The following is a 15,492-nucleotide window of genomic DNA, read 5'->3' on the forward strand; positions in this document are numbered from 1 at the left end:
GCGACAAAAAGAGCAACTTTTTGTGAATTCTACAGCCAGAGAAAGAATCAAGTCTATCTCACTCATATAGTGGCTGCCAGTGGCACTATTTCTTTTCAAGACAAACCTTTATGGTAGTTTCACTCCGATTGCGGGAGGGAAGCAGGGCTATAGAAATCAGTTCAGAAAAGGACTGATTGATAGACTTAATTTTACGGAGAAGAAAGGAATATCACAGCATTCATCACTTCTATATTTTACTATGATTTTTTCGAGCGTGTCAGGGTCAATAAGCCGTGCGGAGGGTTGATGGAGTATAAAAATTAAACCGGGACCTCAAAACAGTGCGTTATAGTCCACGAAACTGGCCTGAAATGACAAAAACAATGAGTTTTTGTGAAGACCCAATAGTCGTGCACAGTGTTCATGGAGCATCAAAAACCGACCCAGGACCCCAAAACAATGCGCTATCGCCCACGAAAGTGGCGCAAAACGACAAAAAACACAGATTTTTTGCGATATCTCGATAACCATGCACACGGTTCATGCAGCATAAAAATCGACCCGGGACCCCAAAACGGTGCGTTATGGCCCACGAAACTAGCATGAAACAACAAAAACAACGTATTTTTGCGACATCTCGATGGTCGTGCACAAGGTTCATGGAGTAACAAAAATTGACCCAACGCCCAAAAACAATGCGCTATAGCCCACGAAACTCGCCCGAACGACAAAAACAAAGAATTTTTGCGACTTCTTTATATCCGTGTAGACAGTTCATGGAGCATAAAAAAATCGATCCGGGACCCCAAAACAGTGCACATAACTAAGGAAACTTGCCCGAAACAACAAAAACATCCATTTTTTGTGACGTCTCAATATCTCTGCTCACAGTTTAGGGAGCATAAAAATCGACCCGGGACACCAAAACAGTGCGCTATAGCCCACGAAACTGGCTCGAAACGACAAAAACAACAACTTTCGCGACGTCCCGATAGTTATTTATAGGGTTCATGGAGCATCAAAAATCTACCCGGGAGCCCAAACACTGCGCTATAGCCCACAAAACTGGCGTGAAACGGCTAAAACAAAAAGTTTTTTGCGACATCACTATAAGCCGTGGACAGGGTGCATGGAGCATAAAAAATCGACCTCGGACCACAAAACAGTGCACGCACACGAAACTCGCCCGAAACGACAAAATCATCGAGTTTTTGTGAAGTCTCGATAGCCGTGCACTCGGTTCATGGAGCATAAAAATCGACCAAGGACCCCACAATAGTGCGTTATTACCCACGAAACTAGCCCGAAACGACAAAAACACCGAGTTTTTGTGTTGTCTCTATTGCGATGCACAGTGTTCATGGAGCATTAAAAATCGACCTCGGACCACAAAACAGTGCACGCCCACGAAACTGGACCTAAACGACAAAAACAACCGAGTTTTTGCGACATCTCTGTAGCTGTGCACAGGATTCATGGAGCATAAAAATCGACCCGGGACCCCAAAAGAGTGTGCTAGGTGGCCCAAAACGGCAAACACACCGAGTTTTTCGGATGTCTCAATAGTCGTGCACACGGTTCATGAAGCATCAAAGCTGAAACGACACCCTAAAACAGTGCGCTATAGCCCACGAAACTCGCCCGAAATGACAAAAACAACGTGTTTTTGGGACGTCTCGATAGCCATACACACAGTTCATGGAGCATAAAAAATTGACCCGGGACCCAAAACAGTGCGTTATATCCCAAGAAACTAGCCCGAAACGACCAAAACAACGAGTTTTTGCGACGTGTCGATAGCCGTGAACATTGTTGATGGAGCATAAAATAAACCCTGGGATCCCAAAACAGTGCGCTATAGCCCACCAAACTAGGCCCGAAACGACAAAACACTGACTTGATGCGACGTGTCAATAGCCGTGCGGAGGGTTGATGGAGCATAAAAATTAAACCGAGACCTCAAAATAGTGTGTTATAAGCCACGAAACTAGCCTAAAATAACGAAAACAGCGAGTTTTTGTGACGCCTCGATACCGTGCGCAGTGTTCGAGCATCAAAATCGACCCGGAACCCAAAACAGTGCATTATAGCCCAGGAAACTGGTCCAAAACGAAAAAACAACGAGTTTTTGCGACGTCTCTATAACCATGCACACGGTTCATGGAGCATAAAAAATCGACCCGGGACCCCAAAACATTGCGCTATAGCCGACGAAACTAGCACGAAACAACATAAACAACGAGTTTTTAGGACATCTCGATGGTCATGCATAGGGTTCATGGAGGATCAAAAATTGACCCGACAACCTAAGACAATGAGCTATAGCCCACGAAACTCGCCCGAAACAAAAAACAATGAGTTTTTGCGACGTCTTTATATCCGTTCAAACGGTTCATGCAACATCAAAATTGATCCGGCACCCAAAACAGTGCGCTATAACCCAAAAAACTTGCCCGAAACAACAAAAACATCATTCTTTATGACGTCTCGATATCCATGCGCACGGTTCGTGGAGCATCAAAAATCGACCCGGGACCCCAAAACATTGCGCTATAGCCCACGAAACTGGCCCTAAACGACAAAAACAACGAGTTTTGCGACGTCTCCTCTATAGCCGTGCATAGGGTTCATGGAGCATCAAAAATCGACCCACGAGCCCAAAACAGTGCGCTCCCACGAAACTGGCCCCGAAACGACTAAAACAACAAGTTTTGCGACTTCTCTGTAGCCGTGGACAGGGTTCATATGGAGCATCAAAAATCAACCTGGGACCACAATACAGTGCACGCCCACGAAACTGGCCTGAAACGACAAAAACTCCGAGTTTTTGTGATGTCTCGATAGTCGTGCAATGGGTTCATGGAGCATAAAAATCGACCCGGGACCCCAAAATAGTGCGTTATTACCCACGAAACAAGCCTGAAACGACAAAAACACCGAGTTATTGCGATGTCTCTAGAGTCGTGCACAGTGTTCATGGAGCATCAAAAATTGACCTTGGACCCCAAAATAGTGCGCTAGAGCCCACGAAACTGGCCCGAAACGACAGAAACACCAAGTTTTTGCGACATCTCTGTAGCCGTTCACACGATTCATGGAGCATAAAAATCCGACCCGGGACCCAAAAGAGTGCGCTATAGCCCACGAACCTGGCCCGAAACGGCAAAAACACCGAGCTTTTCGGACGTCTCCATAGTCATGCACACGGTTCATGAAGCATCAAAACTTGACACGGCATCCAAAAACAGTGCGCTATAGCCCACGATACTCGCCCGAAATGACAAAAACAACGTGTTTTTGGGACGTCTCAATAGCCATGCACACGGTTCACGCAACATAACAAATCGATCCGGGACCCCAAAACAGTTGGCTATAGACGAGGAAACATGGCCCGAACGACCAAAACTATGAGTTTTTGCGACATGTCGATAACCATGCCCAGGGTGATGGAGCATAAAAAATAAACCCGGGAACCCGAAACAGTGCGCTATAAGCCCACGAAACTGGCCCGAAACTACAAAAAGACCGACTTTTTGCGACGTGTCGATAACCGTGCGGAGGGTTGTATGGAGCATAAAAATTGAACCGGGACCTCAAAACAGTGTGCTATAGCCCACGAAACTGGCCCGAAATGACAAAAACAACGTGTTTGCGACGTCTCTATAGTCATGCATAGGGTTCATGGAGCATCAAAAATCGACCCGGTAGACCAAAACACTGCGCTATAGCCCACGAAACACGCATGAAAATGACAAAAACAAATGTGTTTTGGTGAAGACTCGATGGCCGTGCACAGTGTTCATGCAGCATAAAAAATAGATCCGAGACGCCAAAACAGTGCGTTATAGCCAACGAAACGGGCGCAAAACAACAAAAATAACGAGTTTTTGCGACGTGTCAATAACCATGCACACGGTTCATGGAGCATAAAAAAACAACCGAGACCCCAAAACAATGCGCTATAGCCCACGAAACTAGCCCGAAACAACAAAAACATCGATTTTTTTTTACGTCTCGATATCCGTGCACACGATTCATGGAGCATCAAAAATCGACCCGGGAACCCCAAAACTATGCGCTATAGCCCACGAAACTGGCCCGAAATGACAAAAACAACGAGTTTTGTGACGTCTCTATAGTCGTGCATAGGGTTCATGGAGCATCAAAAATTGACCCGGTAGACCAAAACAGTGCGCTATAGCCCACGAAACTGGCCCGAAACGACTAAAACAACGAGTATTTGTGACGTCTCTATAGCCGTGGACGGGGTTCATGAGCATCAAAAATCGACGTGGGACCACGAAACAGTGCACGCCCACGAAACTGGCCCGAAATGTCTAAAACACTGAGTTTTTGTATAGTCTCGATGGCCGTGCAGTGGGTTCATGGAGCATTAAAATCGACCCGGGACCCCAAAATAGTGCATTATTACCCACGAAACTAGCCCGAAACGACAAAAACACCGGGTTTTTGCGATGTCTCTATATTCTTGCATCGGGTTCATGGAGTATCAAAAATAGACGTTGGACCCAAAATAGTGCGCTAGAGCCCCGAAATTGGCCGGAAATGACAAAAACCCGAGTTTTTGCGACATCTCACTAGCCGTGCACAGGATTCATGGAGCATAAAATCGACCCGGGACCCAAAAGAATGCGCTATAGCCCACGAAACTGTCCCGAAACGGCAAAAACACTAAGTTTTTGGACGTCTCGATAGTCGTGCACACGGATGATGAAGCATCAAAAATTGACACGGCACCCTAAAGAAGTGCGCTATAGCCCACGAAACTCACCCGAAATGACAAAAACAACGTGTTTTTGGGACTTCTCAATAGCCATGCACACGGTTCATGGAGCATAAAAAATCGACCCGGCACCCCAAACAGTGCGCTATAGACTACGAAACTAGCCCGAAACGACCAAAACAACGAGTTTTTGCAACGTGTCGATAGCCATCCGGCAGGGTTCATGGAGCATAAAATATAAACCTGAGAACCCAAACAGTGCGCTATAGCCCACGAAAGTGGCCCGAAGCGACAAAAAGAGCAACTTTTTGTGACATGTCGATAGCCGTGCGGAGGGTTGATGGAGCATAAAAATTAAACCGGGACCTCAAAACAGTGTGTTATAGTCCACAAAACTGGCCTGAAATGACAAAAACAATGAGTTTTTGTGAAGACCCAATAGTCGTGCACAGTGTTCATGGAGCATCAAAAACCGACCCAGGACCTCAAAACAGTGCGCTATCGCCCACGAAAGTGGCGCAAAACGACAAAAACACAGATTTTTTGCGATATCTCGATAACCATGCACACGGTTCATGCAGCATAAAAATCGACCCGGGACCCCAAAACGGTGCGTTATAGCCCACGAAACTAGCACGAAACAACAAAAACAACGAATTTTTGCGACATCTCGATGGTCGTGCACAAGGTTCATGGAGTATCAAAAATTGACCCAACACCCTAAAACAGTGCGCTATAGCCCACGAAACTCGCCCGAAACGACAAAAACAAAGAATTTTTGAACCGTCTTTATATCCGTGTAGACAGTTCATGGAGCATAAAAAATCGATCCGGGACCCCAAAACAGTGCGCTATAACTTAGGAAACTTGCCCGAAACAACAAAAATATCCATTTTTTGTGACGTCTCGATATCTCTGCTCACAGTTCAGGGAGCATAAAAAATCGACCCGGGACACCAAAACAGTGCGCTATAGCCCACGAAACTGGCTCGAAACGACAAAAACAACGACTTTCGCGACGTCTCTATAGTTATGCATAGGGTTCATGGAGCATCAAAAATCTACACGGGAGCCCAAAACACTGCGCTATAGCCCACAAAACTGGCGTGAAACGGCTAAAACAACAAGTTTTTGCGACATCACTATAGCCGTGGACAGGGTTCATGGAGCATAAAAAATCGACCTCGGACCACAAAACAGTGCACGCACACGAAACTCGTCCGAAACGACAAAAACATCGAGTTTTTGTGAAGTCTCGATAGCCGTACACTCGGTTCATGGAGCATAAAAATCGACCAAGGACCCCATAATAGTGCGTTATTACCCACGAAACTAGCCCAAAACGACAAAACACGAGTTTTTGCGTTGTCTCTATTGCGATGCACAGTATTCATGGAGCATTAAAAATCGACCTGGGCCACAAAACAGTGCACGCCCACGAAACTGGCCCTAAACGACAAAAACACCGAGTTTTTGCGACATCCTCTGTAGCTGCGCACAAGATTCATGGAGCATAAAAATCGACCCGGGACCCCAAAAGAGTGTGCTATAGCCCATGAAGGTGGCCCAAAACGGCAAACACACCGAGTTTTTCGGATGTCTCAATAGTCGTGCACACGGTTCATGAAGCATCAAAAGTTGAAACGACACCCTAAAACAGTGCGCTATAGCCCACGAAACTCGCCCCGAAATGACAAAAACAACGTGTTTTTGGGACGTCTCGATAGCCATACACACAGTTCATGGAGCATAAAAATTTGACCCGGGACCCCAAAACAGTGCGCTATATCCCAAGAACTAGCCCGAAACGACCAAAACAACGAGTTTTTGCGACGTGTCGATAGCCGTGAACATGGTTGATGGAGCATAAAAATAAACCCGGGACCCCCAAAACAGTGCGCTATAGCCCACGAAACTATGCCCGAACGACAAAACACTGACTTGTTGCGACGTGTCAATAGCCGTGCGGAGGGTTGATGGAGCATAAAAATTAAACCGAAGGAACCTCAAAATAGTGTGTTATAAGCCACGAAACTAGCCTAAAATAACAGAAAACAACGAGTTTTTGTGACGCCTCGATAGCCGTGCGCAGTGTTCATGGAGCATCAAAATCGACCCGGGAACCCAAAACAGTGCATTATAGCCCAGGAAACTGGCCCAAAACGAAAAAACAACGAGTGTTTGCGACGTCTCTATAACCATGCACACGGTTCATGGAGCATAAAAAAATCGACCCGGGACCCCCAAAACATTGAGCTAGAGCCGACGATACTTGCACGAAACAACAAAAACAACGAGTTTTTAGGACGTCTCGATGGTCGTGCATAGGGTTCACGGAGGATCAAAAATTGACCCGACACCCTAAGGACAATGCGCTATAGCCCACGAAACTCGCCAGAAACAAAAAAAACAATGAGTTTTTGCGACGTCTTTATATCCGTTCAAACGGTTCATGCAACATCAAAAAATGATCCGGCACCCCAAAACAGTGCGCTATAACCCAAAAAACTTGCCCGAAACAACAAAAACATCATTCTTTATGACGTCTCGATATCCATGCGCACGGTTCGTGGAGCATCAAAAATCGACCCGGGACCCCAAAACATTGCGCTATAGCCCACGAAACTGGCCCGAAACGACAAAAACAACGAGTTTTGCGACGTCTCCTCTATAGCCGTGCATAGGGTTCATGGAGCATCAAAAATCGACCCACGAGCCCGAAACAGTGCGCTCCAAGAAACTGGCCCGAAACGACTAAAACAACAAGTTTTGCGACTTCTGTGTAGCCGTGGACAGGGTTCATATGGAGCATCAAAAATCAACCTGGGACCACAATACAGTGCACGCCCACGAAACTAGCCTGAAACGACAAAAACACCGAGTTTTTGTGAAGTCTCGATAGCCGTGCACTGGGTTCATGGAGCATAAAAATCGACCCGGGATCCAAAATAGTGCGTTATTACCCACGAAACAAGCCTGAAACGACAAATACACCGAGTTATTGCGATGTCTCTAGAGTCGTGCACAGTGTTCATGGAGCATCAAAAATTGACCGTGGACCCAAAATAGTGCGCTAGAGCCCACGAAACTGGCCCGAAACGACAGAAACACCGAGTTTTTGCGACATCTCTGTAGCCGTTCACACGATTCATGGAGCATAAAAATCCAACCCGGGACCCCAAAAGAGTGCACTATAGCCCACGAACCTGGCCCGAAACGGCAAAAACACCGAGCTTTTCGGACGTCTCGATAGTCATGCACACGGTTCATGAAGCATCAAAAATTGACACGGCACCCAAAAACAGTGCGCTATAGCCCACGATACTCGCCCGAAATGACAAAAACAACGTGTTTTTGGGACGTCTCAATAGCCATGCACACGGTTCACGCAGCATAACAAATCGATCCGGGACCCCAAAACAGTTGGCTATAGACCAGGAAACTGGCCCGAACCGACCAAAACAATGAGTTTTTGCGACGTGTCGATAACCATGCCCACGGTTGATGGAGCATAAAAAATAAACCCGGGAACCCGAAACAGTGCGCTATAAGCCCACGAAACTGGACCCGAAACTACAAAAAGACCGACTTTTTGCGACGTGTCGATAACCGTGCGGAGGGTTGATGGAGCATAAAAATTGAACCGGGACCTCAAAACAGTGCGCTATAGACCACGAAACTGGCCCGAAATGACAAAAACACCGAGTTTTGCGACATCTCTATAGTCGTGCATAGGGTTCATGGAGCATCAAAAATCGACCACGGTAGACCAAAACACTGCGCTATAGCCACGAAACAGGCATGAAATGACAAAAACAACGTGTTTTTGTGAAGACTCGATGGCCGTGCACAGTGTTCATGCAGCATCAAAAATCGATCCGAGACCCCAAAACAGTGCGTTATAGCCAACGAAACGGGCGCAAAACAACAAAAATAACGAGTTTTTGCGACGTGTCAATAACCATGCACACGGTTCATGGAGCATAAAAAATCAACCCGAGACCCCAAAACAATGGGCTATAGCCCACGAAACTAGCCCGAAACAACAAAAACATCGATTTTTTCTGACGTCTTGATATCCGTGCACACGATTCATGGAACATCAAAAATCGACCCGGGACCCCAAAACTATGCGCTATAGCCCACGAAACTGGCCCGAAATGACAAAAACAACGAGTTTTGCGACGTCTCTATAGTCGTGCATAGGGTTCATGGAGCATCAAAAATTGACCCGGTAGACCAAAACAGTGCGCTATAGCCCACGAAACTGGCTCGAAACGACTAAAACAACGAGTATTTGTGACGTCTCTATAGCCGTGGACGGGGTTCATGGAGCATCAAAAATCGACGTGGGACCACGAAACAGTGCACGCCCACGAAACTAGCCCGAAATGACAAAAACACTGAGTTTTTGTATAGTCTCGATGGCCGTGCAGTGGGTTCAAGGAGCATAAAAATCGACCCGGGACCCCAAAAATAGTGCGTTATTACCCACGAAACTAGCCCGAAACGACAAAAACACCGGGTTTTTGCGATGTCTCTATATTCTTGCATCGGGTTCATGGAGTATCAAAAATAGACGTTGGACCCAAAATAGTGCGCTAGAGCCCACGAAATTGGCCGGAAATGACAAAAAACACCGAGTTTTTGCGACATCTCAGTAGCCGTGCACAGGATTCATGGAGCATAAAAATCCGACCCGGACCCCAAAAGAGTGCGCTATAGCCCACGAAACTGTCCCGAAACGGCAAAAACACTGAGTTTTTTTGGACGTCTCCATAGTCGTGCACACGGTTGATGAAGCATCAAAAATTGACACGGCACCCTAAAGCAGTGCGCTATAGCCCACGAAACTCACCCGAAATGACAGAAACAACGTGTTTTTGGGACTTCTCAATAGACATGCACACGGTTCATGAAGCATAAAAAATCGACTTGGGACCCCAAACATTGCGCTATAGACTACGAAACTAGCCCGAAACGACCAAAACAACGAGTTTTTGCAACCTGTCGATAGCCATCCGCAGGGTTCATGGAGCATAAATATAAACCTGGAACCCAAAACAGTGCGCTATAGCCCACGCAAGTGGCCCGAAGCGACAAAAAGAGCAACTTTTTGTGACATGTCGATAGCCGTGCGGAGGGTTGATGCAGCAAAAAAATTAAACCGGGACCTCAAAACAGTGCGTTATAGTCCACGAAACTGGCCTGAAATGACAAAAACAATGAATTTTTGTGAAGACCCAATAGTCGTGCACAGTGTTCATGGAGCATCAAAAACCGACCCAGGAGCCCAAAACAGTGCGCTATCGCCCACGAAAGTGGCGCAAAACGACAAAAACACAGATTTTTTGCGATATCTCGATAACCATGCACACGGTTCATGCAGCATAAAAATCGACCCGGGACCCCAAAACGGTGCGTTATAGCCCACGAAACTAGCACGAAACAACAAAAACAACGAATTTTGCGACATCTCGATGGTCGTGCACAAGGTTCATTGAGTATCAAAAATTGACCCAACACCCTAAAACAGTGCGCTATAGCCCACGAAACTCGCCCGAAACGACAAAAACAAAGAATTTTGCGACGTCTTTATATCCATGTAGACAGTTCATGGAGCATAAAAAATCGATCCAGGACCCCAAAACAGTGCGCTATAACTTAGGAAACTTGCCCGAAACAACGAAAACATCCATTTTTTGTGACGTCTCGATATCTCTGCTCACAGTTCAGGAGCATAAAAAATCGACCCGGGGACACCAAAACAGTGCGCTATAGCCCACGAAACTGGCTCGAAACGACAAAAACAACGACTTTCGTGACGTCTCTATAGTTATGCATAGGGTTCATGGAGCATCAAAAATCTACACCGGGAGCCCAAAACACTGCGCTATAGCCCACAAAACTGGCGTGAAACTGCTAAAACAAAAAGTTTTTGCGACATCACTATAGCCGTGGACAGGGTTCATGGAGCATAAAAAATCGACCTCGGACCACAAAACAGTGCACGCACACGAAACTCGCCCGAAACGACAAAAACATCGAGTTTTTGTGAAGTCTCGATAGCCGTGCACTCGGTTCATGGAGCAGAAAAATCGACCAAGGACCCCACAATAGTGCGTTATTACCCACGAAACTAGCCCGAAACGACAAAAACACCGAGTTTTTGTGTTGTCTCTATTGCGATGCACAGTGTTCATGGAGCATTAAAAATCGACCTGGGACCACAAAACAGTGCACGCCCACGAAACTGGCCCTAAACGACAAATAAACCCAGTTTTTGCGACATCTCTGTAGCTGTGCACAGGATTCATGGAGCATAAAAATCGACTCGGGACCCAAAAGTGTGTGCTATAGCCCATGAAGGTGGCCCAAAACTGCAAAACACACCGAGTTTTTCGGATGTCTCAATAGTCGTGCACACGGTTCATGAAGCATCAAAAGTTGAAACGACACCCTAAAACAGTGCGCTATAGTCCACGAAACTCGCCCGAAATGACAAAAACAACGTGTTTTTGGGACGTCTCGATAGCCATACACACAGTTCATGGAGCATAAAAAATTGACCCGGGACCCCAAAACAGTGCGCTATATCCCAAGAAACTAGCCCGAAACGACCAAAACAACGAGTTTTTGCCATGTGTCGATAGCCGTGAACATGGTTGATGGAGCATAAAAATAAACCCGGGACCCCAAAACAGTGCGCTATAGCCCACGAAACTATGCCCGAAACGACAAAACACTGACTTGTTGCGACGTGTCAATAGCCGTGCGGAGGGTTGATGGAGCATAAAAATTAAACCGAGACCTCAAAATAGTGTGTTATAAGCCACGAAACTAGCCTAAAATAACGAAAACAACGAGTTTTTGTGACGCCTCGATAGCCGTGCGCAGTGTTCATGGAGCATCAAAATCGACCCCGGGAACCCAAAACAGTGCATTATAGCCAGGAAACTGGCCCAAAACGAAAAAACAACGAGTGTTTGCGACGTCTCTATAACCATGCACACGGTTCATGGAGCATAAAAATCGACCCGGGACCCCAAAACATTGCGCTATAGCCGACGAAACTAGCACGAAACAACAAAAACAACGAGTTTTTAGGACGTCTCGATGGTCGTGCATAGGGTTTATGGAGGATCAAAAATTGACCCGACATCCTAAGACAATGCGCTATAGCCCACGAAACTCGCCCGAAACAAAAAAAACAATGAGTTTTTGCGACGTCTTTATATCCGTTCAAAACGGTTCATGCAACATCAAAAATTGATCCGGCACCCCAAAAGACTGCGCTATAACCCAAAAAACTTGCCCGAAACAACAAAAACATCATTCTTTATGACGTCTCGATATCCATGCGCACGGTTCGTGGAGCATCAAAAATCGACCCGGGACCCCAAAACATTGCGCTATAGCCCACGAAACTGGCCCGAAACGACAAAAACAACGAGTTTTGCGACGTCTCCTCTATAGCCGTGCATAGGGTTCATGGAGCATCAAAAATCGACCCACGAGCCCGAAACAGTGCGCTCCCAAGAAACTGGCCCGAAACGACTAAAACAACAAGTTTTGCGACTTCTGTGTAGCGTGGACAGGGTTCATATGAGCATCAAAAATCAACCTGGGACCACAATACAGTGCACGCCCACGAAACTAGCCTGAAACGACAAAAACACCGAGTTTTTGTGAAGTCTCGATAGCCGTGCACTGGGTTCATGGAGCATAAAAATCGACCCGGGATCCCAAAATAGTGCGTTATTACCCACGAAACAAGCCTGAAACGACAAATACACCGAGTTATTGCGATGTCTCTAGAGTCGTGCACAGTGTTCATGGAGCATCAAAAATTGACCGTGGACCCCAAAATAGTGCGCTAGAGCCACGAAACTGGCCCGAAACGACAGAAACACCGAGTTTTTGCGACATCTCTGTAGCCGTTCACACGATTCATGGAGCATAAAAATCCAACCCGGGACCCCAAAAGAGTGCACTATAGCCCACGAACCTGGCCCGAAACGGCAAAAACACCGAGCTTTTCGGACGTCTCGATAGTCATGCACACGGTTCATGAAGCATCAAAAATTGACACGGCACCCAAAAACAGTGCGCTATAGCCCACGATACTCGCCCGAAATGACAAAAACAACGTGTTTTTGGGACGTCTCAATAGCCATGCACACGGTTCACGCAGCATAACAAATCGATCCGGGACCCCAAAACAGTTGGCTATAGACCAGGAAACTGGCCCGAACCGACCAAAACAATGAGTTTTTGCGACGTGTCGATAACCATGCCCACGTTGATGGAGCATAAAAATAAACCCGGGAACCCGAAACAGTGCGCTATAAGCCCACGAAACTGGCCCGAAACTACAAAAAGACCGACTTTTTGCGACGTGTCGATAACCGTGCGGAGGGTTGATGGAGCATAAAAATTGAACCGGGACCTCAAAACAGTGCGCTATAGACCACGAAACTGGCCCGAAATGACAAAAACACCGAGTTTTGCGACATCTCTATAGTCGTGCATAGGGTTCATGGAGCATCAAAAATCGACCCGGTAGACCAAAACACTGCGCTATAGCCCACGAAACAGGCATGAAATGACAAAAACAACGTGTTTTTGTGAAGACTCGATGGCCGTGCACAGTGTTCATGCAGCATCAAAAATCGATCCGAGACCCCAAAACAGTGCGTTATAGCCAACGAAACGGGCGCAAAACAACAAAAATAACGAGTTTTTGCGACGTGTCAATAACCATGCACACGGTTCATGGAGCATAAAAAATCAACCCGAGACCCCAAAACATGGGCTATAGCCCACGAAACTAGCCCGAAACAACAAAAACATCGATTTTTTCTGACGTCTTGATATCCGTGCACACGATTCATGGAACATCAAAAATCGACCCGGGACCCCAAAACTATGCGCTATAGCCCACGAAACTGGCCCGAAATGACAAAAACAACGAGTTTTGCGACGTCTCTATAGTCGTGCATAGGGTTCATGGAGCATCAAAAATTGACCCGGTAGACCAAAACAGTGCGCTATAGCCCACGAAACTGGCTCGAAACGACTAAAACAACGAGTATTTGTGACGTCTCTATAGCCGTGGACGGGGTTCATGGAGCATCAAAAATCGACGTGGGACCACGAAACAGTGCACGCCCACGAAACTAGCCCGAAATGACAAAAACACTGAGTTTTTTGTATAGTCTCGATGGCCGTGCAGTGGGTTCATGGAGCATAAAAATCGACCCGGGACCCCAAAATAGTGCGTTATTACCCACGAAACTAGCCCGAAACGACAAAAACACCGGGTTTTTGCGATGTCTCTATATTCTTGCATCGGGTTCATGGAGTATCAAAAATAGACGTTGGACCCAAAATAGTGCGCTAGAGCCCACGAAATTGGCCGGAAATGACAAAAACACCGAGTTTTTGCGACATCTCAGTAGCCGTGCACAGGATTCATGGAGCATAAAAATCCGACCCGGGACCCCAAAAGAGTGCGCTATAGCCCACGAAACTGTCCCGAAACGGCAAAAACACTGAGTTTTTTGGACGTCTCGATAGTCGTGCACACGGTTGATGAAGCATCAAAAATTGACACGGCACCCTAAAGCAGTGCGCTATAGCCCACGAAACTCACCCGAAATGACAGAAACAACGTGTTTTTGGGACTTCTCAATAGACATGCACACGGTTCATGAAGCATAAAAAATCGACTTGGGACCCCAAACATTGCGCTATAGACTACGAAACTAGCCCGAAACGACCAAAACAACGAGTTTTTGCAACCTGTCGATAGCCATCCGCAGGGTTCATGGAGCATAAAATATAAACCTGGGAACCCAAAACAGTGCGCTATAGCCCACGCAAGTGGCCCGAAGCGACAAAAAGAGCAACTTTTTGTGACATGTCGATAGCCGTGCGGAGGGTTGATGCAGCAAAAAAATTAAACCGGGACCTCAAAACAGTGCGTTATAGTCCACGAAACTGGCCTGAAATGACAAAAACAATGAATTTTTGTGAAGACCCAATAGTCGTGCACAGTGTTCATGGAGCATCAAAAACCGACCCAGGAGCCCAAAACAGTGCGCTATCGCCCACGAAAGTGGCGCAAAACGACAAAAACACAGATTTTTTGCGATATCTCGATAACCATGCACACGGTTCATGCAGCATAAAAATCGACCCGGGACCCCAAAACGGTGCGTTATAGCCCACGAAACTAGCACGAAACAACAAAAACAACGAATTTTTGCGACATCTCGATGGTCGTGCACAAGGTTCATTGAGTATCAAAAATTGACCCAACACCCTAAAACAGTGCGCTATAGCCCACGAAACTCGCCCGAAACGACAAAAACAAAGAATTTTTGCGACGTCTTTATATCCATGTAGACAGTTCATGGAGCATAAAAAATCGATCCAGGACCCCAAAACAGTGCGCTATAACTTAGGAAACTTGCCCGAAACAACGAAAACATCCATTTTTTGTGACGTCTCGATATCTCTGCTCACAGTTCAGGGAGCATAAAAAATCGACCCGGGACACCAAAACAGTGCGCTATAGCCCACGAAACTGGCTCGAAACGACAAAAACAACGACTTTCGTGACGTCTCTATAGTTATGCATAGGGTTCATGGAGCATCAAAAATCTACCCGGGAGCCCAAAACACTGCGCTATAGCCCACAAAACTGGCGTGAAACTGCTAAAACAAAAAGTTTTTGCGACATCACTATAGCCGTGGACAGG

Source organism: Hordeum vulgare, chromosome 1H (assembly GCF_904849725.1).
Source record: "Hordeum vulgare subsp. vulgare chromosome 1H, MorexV3_pseudomolecules_assembly, whole genome shotgun sequence".
NCBI classification, from domain to species: domain Eukaryota; kingdom Viridiplantae; phylum Streptophyta; class Magnoliopsida; order Poales; family Poaceae; genus Hordeum; species Hordeum vulgare.